Source organism: Mauremys reevesii, linkage group 20, assembly GCF_016161935.1.
Source record: "Mauremys reevesii isolate NIE-2019 linkage group 20, ASM1616193v1, whole genome shotgun sequence".
Lineage (NCBI taxonomy): Eukaryota > Metazoa > Chordata > Testudines > Geoemydidae > Mauremys > Mauremys reevesii.
This window is the reverse complement of record NC_052642.1, coordinates 297,700-309,604: the sequence shown is the minus strand read 5'-3', so window position 1 is coordinate 309,604 and position 11,905 is coordinate 297,700.

Genomic DNA, 11,905 nt, shown 5'->3' with positions numbered 1-11,905 from the left:
TAGATATGTGGACAGAGCTGGCATCGGGCTTTGTTGCAAGGATAGGTTCCTGGGTTAGTGTTTATGTTGTATGGTGTATGGTTGCTGGTGAGTATTTGCTTCAGGTTGGGAGGCTGTCTGTAAGCGAGGACTGGCCTGTCTCCCAAGATCTGTGAGAGTGAGGGATCATCTTTAAGAATAGGTTGTAGATCTTTGATGATGCGCTGGAGAGGTTTTAGTTGGGGGCTGTAGGTGATGGCTAGTGGCGTTCTGTTATTTTCTTTGTTGGGCCTGTCCTGTAGTAGTTGGCTTCTGGGTACTCTTCTGGCTCTGTCAATCTGTTTTTTCACTTCAGCAGGTGGGTATTGTAGTTTTAAGAATGCTTGATAGAGATCTTGTAGGTGTTTGTCTCTGTCTGAGGGATTGGAGCAAATGCGGTTGTATCTTAGAGCTTGGCTGTAGACAATGGATCGTATGGTGTGTCCTGGATGGAAACTGGAGGCATGTAGGTAGGTATAGCAGTCAGTGGGTTTCTGGTATAGGGTGGTGTTTATGTGACCATCGCTTATTAGCACAGTAGTGTCTAGGAAATGGACCGCTTGGTGTGGATTGGTCTAGGCTGAGGTTGATGGTATCATGATATCAGAATACAGCATAGACAGGGGCCTGGTCTACACTACGCGTTTAAACCGGTTTTAGGAGCGTTAAACCGATTTAACGCCACACCCGTCCACACTAAGAGGCCCCTTATATCAATTTAAATGGCTCTTTAAATCGGTTTCTGTACTCCTCCCCGACGAAAGGAGTAGCGCTAATATCGGGATTAACATATCGGAATAGGGTTAGTGTGGCCGCAAATCGACGGTATTGGCCTCCGGGCGGTATCCCACAGTGCACCACTGTGACCGCTCTGGACAGCATTCTGAACTCTGATGCACTGGCCAGATAAACAGGAAAAGCCCCGCGAAGTTTTGAAATTCATTTCCTGCTTCCCCAGCGTGGAGAGCTCATCAGCACAGGTGACCATGCACAGCTCATCTGCACAGGTAACAATGCATTCTCCTGAGAATCGAAAAAGAGCCCCAGCATGGACTGCACGGAGGTACTGGATCTGATCGCTATATGGGGAGAGGATTCCATGCTAACAGAACTGCGTTCAAAAAGACAAAATGAAAAAGTATTTGAAAGAATTGCAAGGTCTATGATGGATAAAGGCCACACCAGGGACTCCGTGCAGTGCAGAGTGAAAGTCAAGGAGCTCAGACAAGCCTACCAGAAAACCAAAGAAGCAAACGGAAGGTCCGGGGCAGGGCCAAAAACATGCCGCTTCTACGCTGAGCTGCATGCTATTTTAGGGGGCTGCGCCACAAGTACCCCACCCCTGTCTGTGGATTCTGAGGTGGGGGTTGTAATCTCTGCCATGGCTGAGGATTATGCGGATGGGGAAGATGACGATGAAGAAGATGAGGAGGACAACCTTGCAGAGGGCACACAGCACTCTGTGAGCCCCAACAGCCAGGAGCTTTTGCTCACCCTGACGGAATTACCCTCCCAACCCACTACCCCAGACAATGAAGCCATGGAAGGGACCTCTGGTGAGTGTACCTTTGCAAATATCAAAGATTGTTTTTTAAGCAAGCGTTTTTTAATGATTGATTTGCCCTGAGGACTTGGGATGCATTCGCTGACAGTATAGTTAATTAGAAAAGTTTGTTAACATGTCTGGGGATTGAGCGGAAATCCTCCAGGGACATCTCGATGAAGCGCTCCTGGAGGTACTCCAGAAGCCTTTGCAGAAGGTTTCTGGGCAAGGCAGCCTTGTTCCGTCCACCATGGTAGGACACTTTACCACGCCATGCATGTAGCAAGTAATCAGGTATCATTGCATGGCAAAGTATAGCTGCGTATGGTCCCGGTGATTGCTGGCATTCAAGAAGCATCTGTTCTTTATCTCGCTGTGTTATCCTCAGCAAAGTGATATCGTTCAGGGTAACCTGGTTGAAAATCAGGAATTTAAGTAAGGGGGATGGCCATTTTCCTACTGGGTTCGTGGACTGCAGCACCTTAAAAGAAAACCCTTTCCTGCACGTAGCCAAGCGGGGGGAGGGGAGGAGTAAAATGCAGATGATCTTTTTTGTGTTTGGTCAGTGGGGATCTTCCCCAAGCTACCAGACAGGCAGTGGGTGGGGGGGGAAGGGTGTTGATTAGCAGGGAGCTAGCATGGTATTAGCCATGCGTTGGGGGGAGGGGTAAATCACTGCAGAAGCCGAAAGACAGTGGCTTACCATGGCCGCATGCGAGCTGAATTCTGATGCCTGGACCTGTGTCTGTGAGATCTGTAACCCCAGAGCTGCAGGCACTCAGTATTAAGATGAAAAATGCGACCTTGTAGGGAAATCACATGTGCTATGTAAGGTGAATAGTGCTGTTCACTGTGAAAGAGTATAACCATTGTTCTGTAAAATGTATCTTTTTAAATACTTCTCTCCCTCATGCAGCTGCAAATTTTTCAAGCCTCCCTACTCCATCCCAAAGGCTAGCCCAGATAAGGCGGAGGAAAAAGAAGACGCAAGATGAAATGTTCTAGGATATTATGGAAGTTACACGCAAGGAAAAAGCTCATCTGAATGAGTGGAAGGACATGGTATCAAATTACAGGAAAGATGCCAGTGAACGTGAGAACAGGAGAGACACCCGAGATGAGAGGTGGTGGCAGGAAGACCGGCAGGAAAATCAGCGGTGGCGGGATGCAACTCTGGGGCTGCTGCGTGATCAAACTGACATGCTCCGGCATCTGGTGGAGCTTCAGGAACGGCAGCAGGATCACAGAGTGCCGCTGCAGCCCCTGTATAACCACCTTCAACCCTCACCATGTTCCACATCCTCCTCACCCAGACGTGTAAGAACGCGTGGGGGGAGGCTCCGTGCACCCGCCCACTCCACCCCCGTAGACAGCCCAACCAGAACGCTGTCGTTACTGTGAAATTTTTTTACTGCCCTTCTCCATCCCTCCTATCCTCCTCCCAAACCACACCCTTACTTCTCTCCCTCTTTTTATAATGAATTAATAAATAAATCATGATTTTTAAAATATAGTGCCTTTATTTGCATAAGTAAGCTGTACTCGAAGGGGGAGGGTGAGTTGCTTACAGGGAATGAGTCAATCAAGGGGGTTGGGTGTTCATCAACAAACACAGCAGTCACACTGTACCCTGGCCATTGATGAAGCTCGTTTTCAAAGCTTCTTGATGCGCACCACTTCCAGGTGTGCTCTTCTAATCTCCCTGGTGTCTGGCTGTGCGTAATCAGCGGTCAGGTGATTTGCCTCAGCCTCCCACCCCGCCATAAAGGTCTCCCCCTTACTCTCACAGAGATTGTGGAGAATACAGCAAGCAGCAATAACATAGGGGACATTGGTTTGGCTGAGGTCTGAGCGAGTCAGTAATGTGCGCCAGCGCGCCTTTAAACGGCCAAATGCACATTCCACCACCATTCTGCACTTGCTCAGCCTGTAATTGAACAGATCCTGACCACTGTCCAGGCTGCCTGTGTATGGCTTCATGAGCCATGGCATCAAGGGGTAGGCTGGGTCCCCCAGGATAATGACAGGCATTTCAACATCCCCAACTGTTAATTTCTGGTCTGGGAAGTAATTCCCTTGCTGCAGCCGTTTAAACAGAATAGTGCTTCTGAATACGCGAGCGTCATGAACCCTCCCTGGCCATCCCACGTGGATGTTGGTGAAACGTCCCTTGTGATCCACCAGTGCTTGCAGCACCATTGAAAAGTACCCCTTCCGGTTTACGTACTGGGTGCCCTGGTGCTCCGGTGCCAAGATAGGGATATGGGTTCCATCTATCGCCCCCCCACAGTTAGGGAATCCCAGTGCAGCAAAGCCATCCACTATGACCTGCACATTTCCCAGAATCACTACCTTTCGTAGCAGCAGCTTAGTGATTGCTTTGGCTACTTGCATCACAGCAGCCCCCACAGTAGATTTTCCAACTCCAAATTGATTCCCGACTGACCGGTAGCTGTCTGGTGTTGCAAGCTTCCACAGGGCTATCGCCACTCGCTTCTCTACTGTGAGGGCTGCTCTCATCTTGGTATTATGGCATTTCAGGGCAGGGGCAAGCAAGTCACAAAGTTCCATGAAAGTGCCCTTACGCATGTGAAAGTTTCACAGCCACTGGGAATCGTCCCACACCTGCAACACAATGCGGTCCCACCAGTCAGTGCTTGTTTCCCGGGCCCAAAATCGGCGTTCAATGGATAGAATCTGCCCCATTACCATCAGGATCTCCAAAGCGCAGGGGCCCGCGGTTTGAGAGAATTCTGTGTCTACGTCCTCATCACTGTCATTGCCGCGCTGCTGTATCCGCCTCCTCCTCGCCTCGGTTTGAAGGTCCTGGTTCACCATATACTGCACGAGAGTGCGCGAGGTGTTTAAAACATCCACGATTGCGGTATTGAGCTGAGCAGGGTCCATGCTTGCTGTGTTATGGCGTCTGCACAGTTCACCAAGCAAAAAAGGCGCGAAACAGTTGTCTGCTGCTTTCAGGGAGGGAGGGGTGAGGCTGTACCCAGAACCACCCGCGACAATGATTTTTGCCCCATCAGGCACTGGGATCTCAACCCGGAAATTCCAAGGGGTGGGGGAGACTGCGGGAACTATGGGATAGCTACGGGATAGCTACCCACAGTGCAACGCTCCAGAAATCGACGCTAGCCTCGGACCGTGGACGCACACCACCGATTTAATGTGTTTAGTGTGGCCGCGCGCACTCTATTTTATACAATCTGTTTTGCTAAACCAGTTTATGTAAAATCAGAATAATCCCGTAGTGTAGACGTACCCAGGGACTGTTGATTACATTGTCGACCCTACTCATACAGATGTAAATACACAAAAACACAAACATTATCTCCCTAAATGTCTTTTGAGGGTTATTTATTTTGCAGGATATTTAACCCTTTCTAGCCATGTGTCAGAGTTATATTCTAAGCTTACTTCTTCAATCTCTACTGCTGTGTATTTTATTGTTCCCTTATGAAAGTACAGACACCTCCTCCTAGTCCTATTTTTCCATCTTGCCTAAAGGCATTATACCCTGGAATTTTAAAAGCTTTTCAACCAGCCATGTATCCTGGATGCATATGACACCTGGTTTAGTTTTCATTGCCAGGATATTTTCTTTTAGTTCTTGACCATATTCTATCAAACTGTGTGCATTCCAAGAAAAGACTGAGATCCCCAGACTAGTCATATTTCTCCATTAATGCTATTCAAAATTGCATGAATACAGTCCATTGACAAGTGGCTAATATACAAGTATTTTCCCTGCAGCCTTAGCTATAATTTTTTATTTTTTTCTGATTTTTTCCGCAGTTTCAGATGTGCAATTGATCACTTCTAGCATAAATGCAATTAACCTTTCTTTTTTCATTCCTAGAATGTCACTGCCTATTCCTTCCAGGGTGTTTATACAAGGAGGCTGTGTCTGCAAATGCAGTTCCCCATTTCCTGTGCTGATTGCCTCTTCCCTCCCCACCTGATGCTTTCAGAGGTTCCTTACAGCTTCCGCATGATGTTATTAACAATTTTTTGTTTGTCTATCTTTAGCTTGCCTTGCCGCAATACACCCTCTGCATGCCAGAGTGTGATTACAACCAGTTACTACATTTGACCTCTATCCCAGCTGTACAATTTCATAGGAGTGCTCTCCCCAACATTTACTGCATCTTGGTTTTCCCTTTACAAACAGTTGCTACATGCCCATAGCATTGGCACTTATCACCCCCCAGGAGAGGGGGGCATATATGGCTTGGTTCTGAATATCTGAAATCCTAGTGTTACTTTCTCAGTTAGAGTCCCTCCCTTAAAAATAATCTATATAGCTTGTTTGCTCCAGCTTATTTACTAACGAGTTACAAAACTTACTATCACTTTATCTTCTGCTGTGCTTATCTCATCATTGGGAGCAGGTGAGCAGCCCTCAGTGTGAAAGAACAGGTTAAGGACTATTTAGAAAAGCTGGACGTGCACAAGTCCATGGATCCAGATCTAACGCATCCAAGGGTGCTGAGGGAGTTGGCTGATGTGATTGCAGAGCCATTGACCATTATCTTTGAAAATTCCTGGCGATCGGGGCAGGTCCCGGATGATTGGAAAAAGGCAAATATAGTGCCTATATTTAAAAAAGGGAAGAAAGAAAACCTGGGGAACTACAGCAAAATCATGGAGCAGGTACTTGAAGAATCCATTTTGAAGCACTTGGAGGAGAGGAAGGTGATCAGGAACAGTCAGCATGGATTCACCAAGGGCAAGTCATGCCTGACCAACCTGATTGTCTTCTATGATGAGATAACTGGCTCGGTGGATATGGGGAAACTGGTGGATGTGATATATCTTGACTTTTGATATGGTCTCCCACAATATTCTTGCCAGCAAGTTAAAAAAGTATGGATTGGATGAATGGGATCAGCAAAGAAACCTACCTTAATGAGGTCAGGGGGTGTAGGGATGCAGTGAGAAAAGCCAAAAGCCGGGTAGAGATGGACTTTGCGAAGGGAATTAAAACCATTAGTAAAAGTTTTTTTAGCCATATAAATAGGAAGAAAACTAAGAAAGAAGAAGTGGGACCGCTTAAAACTGTAAACGGAGTGGAGATCAAGGATAAGCTAGGCATGGCACAATATCTAAACGAATATTTCGCCTCGGTCTTTAATAAGGATAATGAAGGGCTTAGGAATAGTGACAGAGTGACTGATGGGAATGAAGGTTGGAAATTACAGTATCCGAGGTAGAAGCCAAACTTGAACAGCTTAACGGTAGTAAATCAGGCGGCCCAGATAATTTTCATCCTAGAATATTAAAGGAATTGGCGAGTGAAATTGCAAGCCCGTTAGCGATAATTTTTAATGAATCTCTGAACTCGGGGGTTGTACCGTTTGACTGGAGATTAGCTAATATAGTTCCTATTTTCAAGAAGGGAAAAAAAAGTGACCCGGGTAACTACAGGCCTGTTAGTTTAACATCTGTAGTATGCAAAGTCATGGAAAAAATATTAAAGGAGAGAGTAGTTACGGACCTTGAGGTCAATGGCAATTGGGACAAATTACAACATGGTTTTACGAAAGGTAGATCGTGCCAAACCAACCTGATCTCCTTCTTTGAGAAAGTAACAGATTTTTTAGACAAGGGAAATGCGGTGGATCTAATATATCTTGATTTCAGTAAGGCGTTTGATACGGTACCGCATGAAGAATTACTGGTTAAATTGGAAAAGATGGGGATCGAAATGAAAATCCAGAGGTGGATAAGGAACTGGTTAAAGGGGAGACTGCAGCGGGTCGTATTGAAAGGTGATCTGTCGGGTTGGAGGGAGGTTACCAGTGGAGTTCCTCAAGGTTCGGTTTTGGGTCCGATCTTATTCAATCTATTTATCACTGACCTCGGAACCAAAAGTAGGAGTGGGCTGATAAAGTTTGCGGATGACACGAAGTTGGGAGGTATTGCCAATTCGGAGAAGGATCGGGATATCCTCCAGGGAGATTTGGATGACTTGTAAACTGGAGTATTAGTAATAGGATGAAATTCAATAGTGAGAAGTGTAAGGTTATGCATTTAGGGATGACTAAGAGGAGTTTTAGTTATAAGCTGGGGACGCACCAGTTGGAAGTAACGGAAGAGGAGAAGGACCTTGGAGTCCTGGTTGATCGCAGGATGACTATGAGTCGGCAATGTGATGTGGTCATAAAAAGCTAATGCGGTCTTGGGATGCATTAGGCGAGGTATTTCTAGTAGAGATAAGGAGGTGCTAGTCCCGTTATACAAGGCATTGGTGAGACCTCATTTGGAGTACTGTGTGCAGTTTTGGTCTCCCATGTTTAAGAAGGATGAATTCAAACTGGAACGGGTACAAAGAAGGGCCACTAGAATGATCCGAGGAATGGAAAGCCTTCGTATGAAAAGAGACTTGAGGAGCTCGGTTTGTTTTCCTTAACCAAAAGAAGGTTGAGAGGAGATATGATTGCTCTCTTTAAATATATCAGAGGGATAAATACCAGGGAGGGAGAGGAATTATTTCAGCTCAGTACTAATGTGGACATGAGAACAAATGGATATAAATTGGCAGTCAGGAAGTTTAGGCTTGAAATTAGACGAAGGTTTCTAACCATCAGGGGAGTGAAATTCTGGAACAGCCTACCGAGGGAAACAGTGGGGGCGAAGGACCTCTCTGGCTTTAAGATTAAGCTTGATAAATTTATGGAGGGAATGGTTTGATAGGATAACACTATTTAGTCAATAGGTCAATAACGTGCTGCCACTGGTAATTAGTACCGAGAGTCAATGTTGGGATATTGAAAGTCTTTTTCCTGACTGTCTGGCTGGAGAGTCTTGCCCGCATGCTCGGGGTTCAGCTGATCGCCATATTTGGGGTCGGGAAGGAATTTTCCTCCAGGGTAGATTGGCAGTGGACCTGGAGGTTTTTCGTCTTCCTCCGCAGCATGGGGCAGGAGTCGCTTGCTGCTACTTGAAGTCTTTAAACCAGGATTTGGGGACTTCAACAGCTGAGTCAAGGGAGAGAATTATTTCAAGAGTGGGTGGGTCAGCTTTTGTGGCCTGCATTTTGCGGGAGGTCAGACTAGATGATCATAATGGTCCCTTCTGATCTTAAGTTCTATGATTCTATGATTCTATGACTATAAGGTGGATAGAAAGCTGGCTATATTGTTGGGCTTAACGGATAGTGATCAATGGCTCGATGTCTAGTTGGCAGCCAGTATCAAGCGGAGTGTCCCAGGGGTCGGTCCTGGGGCCGGTTTTGTTCAACATCTTTATTAATGATCAGGATGATGGGATGGATTGCATCCTCAGCAAGTTTGCAGATGACTCTAAGCTGGGGGGAGAAGTAAATACACTGGAGGGTAGGGATAGGGTCAGAGTGACCTAGACAAATTGGAGGATTGGGCCAAAAGAAATCTGATGAGGTTCAACAAGGACAAGTGCAGAGTCCTGCACTTAGGAAGGAAGAATCCCATGCACTGCTACAGGCTGGGAACCGACTGGCTAAGCAGCAGTTCTGCAGAAAGGGATCTGGGAATTACAGTGGACGAGAAGCTGGATATGAGTCAGCAGTGTGCCCTCGTTGTCAAGAAGGCCAATGGCATATTGGGCTGTATTAGTAGGAGCATTGCCAGCAGATCGAGGGAAGTGATTATTCCCTTCTATTTGGCACTGGTGAGGCCATACCTGGAGTATTGCGTCCAGGTCTGGTCCCACCACTGCAGAAGGGATGTGAACAAATTGGAGACAGTCCAGTGGAGGGCAATGAAAATATTAGGGGGTTGGAGCACATGACTTATGAGGAGAGACTGAGGAAACTGGGGTTATTTAGTCTGCAAAAGAGAAGGATGAGGGGGGGATTTGATAGCTGCTTTCAACTACCTGAAGTGGGGTTCCAAAGAGGATGGAGCTCGGCTGTTGTCAGTGGTGGCAGATGACAGAACAAGGAGCAATAGTCTCAAGTTGCGGTGGGGGAGATCTAGGTTGGATATTAGGAAATACTATTTCACTGAAAGGGTGGTGAAGTACTGGAATGGGTTACCTAGTGAGGTGGTGGAATCTCCATCCTTAGAGGTTTTTAAGGCTTGGATTGACAAAGCCCTGGCTGGGATGATTTAGTTGGGGTTGGTCCTGCTTTGAGCAGGGGGTGGGACTAGATGACCTGCTGAGGTCTCTTCCAACCCTGATATTCTATGATTCTATGGTCAGCTCTAATGGCACTCCATATAGTATTCCCTTCAGTTCAGTCAAATACTTTGGTAGCTGGCAACTTATTTTAACTTTCCCCAGCATTTCAGTTTTTAGCAGTTCATCAGTTTGCTCATTGTCTTCACATTCAACTGAAAGATCCCCACCTCACAGCCTCCTATGCTTTTTCAACCCAGTCAGCTACTTCCACAGGGGTAACATCAAATCTTGTTTCTTTGGCGAGGGATCACAAGATAACATTTGGATGTATTTCCTTCAGCATGGCTTGTTTGGCTGGTATCATCGTCATCATCTGAGTCTGCTTTGACTCTTTTGTTTTCCCCCTACCTTGTATCCATTCTGCTCTAACAGACTCTTCTTCAGTTTCCAGAGTGACTTCATTTGGGGTTAGAAAATCCTCCACCAGCCCAGCTAGGCACCCAGTCTCAGCCCCTTTCTGCTGCCAGCTTCCTGGCTTTATAATCCACCCTGCTCCTGCCCAGCTGGGCTTCTTGTTCAGCTAGGCCTGACTCTCCATCCCAGTGCCGCCAGATACCCTGACTGGTGTATGTGTGGGGGGGTTTACACACACCATCAAAATGGGGCGCAAAGGACTGTGGGGAGCAGAGGACAGACTGATGGGGTGCAGGGGAATGTGGAGGGCAAGGGACTGAGAAGGTGTGGGGGGGTGGGGGCAGGAGACTGAGGGGATGAAGGGGGATGTGGGGGCAGATGGAGACTGAGGAGGCACAGGGGGTGTGGGGATGGGCAGGAGGAGATTGAGGGGTGCAGGGGATGTTGGGGAGAATGTGGCTGGGACAGGAAGGGAGGCAGGATGGTGCTGGGGAGAGGTGGGGCAGTACTGGAGCTCCCACAGGGAGGTGTTTGTGCCACGCCATGTAGGTTGAGATGCTCATGGCTCATATCTCCACGGGGTGGGCAGCTGCCCCCCCTCAGGCTCAGACACCACCAGGCACACGACAAACCTCAGGGTTTGTTATTCTCCAACATCACCAAGTTTTTAGTCAATCACCGGATATTTTGGGTTGATTCGTGTGTTTTGAATGTTTGGGGCTGAGTTACAGCAGTTGGAGGTCCTGGGACCTGTCCCTGTCCCAGACTGGGTTGTAGTGACTTGGGGCCTGATGTGTGACAGGCTGTCCCAGAGGAGGCCTCAGCTCCACAGCCCAAGCAGGGGACCAGGGTCGGGAGGCCCTCCATCCTAGCTAGCAGAGGGCCTGTGTGAGGAGTCTTCTGCCCCCCTCACAGAGGGTTCTTTGTGAAGGACCCACCACTAGGCGGGTGGTACCCCTCCCCATACATAGGACCCCAGCGGGGCCCTTTGCTCCCGGGGAAGCTGTCCCAGTGGTCTTGAGGAAGGAGGGAGCCCCCTGCATCTGCCTGAGGAGAAGTGGCAGTGATGACTGGTTGCCAGAGGGACATAGTGGTGGAAGAGGGTCACCATCTCTGGGGGTTGTGAAGTGACAGGGTCCCCCCACACAGGGTCCTACTGCCAGAAGGTCTGAGGCAGGGCCTGCTGGGGCCTCCTCCCTAGCTGCTGGGAGAGGGGAGGCCCTGATGACTAGGGGCACATGGACTTTGTGTGGCCTCTCCTGATCCTGAGCTGCACTCTTGTCCCTTTGTGTCCAGGGCCGCCCAGAGGATTCCGGGGGCCCGGGGTCTTCAGCAGTGGGGGGCCCTTCTGTTCCGGGACCTGCCGCTGAAGTGCCCCGAAGACCCGCGGCGGGGGCCCCCCGCCGCTGAATTACCGTTGAAGCGGGACCCGCCGCCGAAGCGCAGCCCGGTCTTCGGCGGTAATTCGGCGGAGTGGGTCCCCGCCACGGGTCTTCGGGGCACTTCGGCGGCGGGTCCCGGAAGGGAACGGCCCCCCGCCGGCGAATTACCGCCGAAGACCGAGCTGAACTTCGGCGGCGGGTCCCGCTCCGTCTTTGGCGGTAATTCGCCGGCGGGGGGTCCTTCCGCTCCGTGGCGGAAGGACCCCCTGCCGGCGAGGACCGGGAGCGAAGGAGTTCCTGCGCTCGGCCCCGCAAGAGTTTTCCGGGGCCCCCGGAGCGAGTGAGGGACCCCGCTCCAGGGGCCCTGAAAAACTCTCGTGGGGGCCCCTGTGGGGCTCGGGGCCTGGGGCAAATTGCCCCTCTTGCCCCCCCC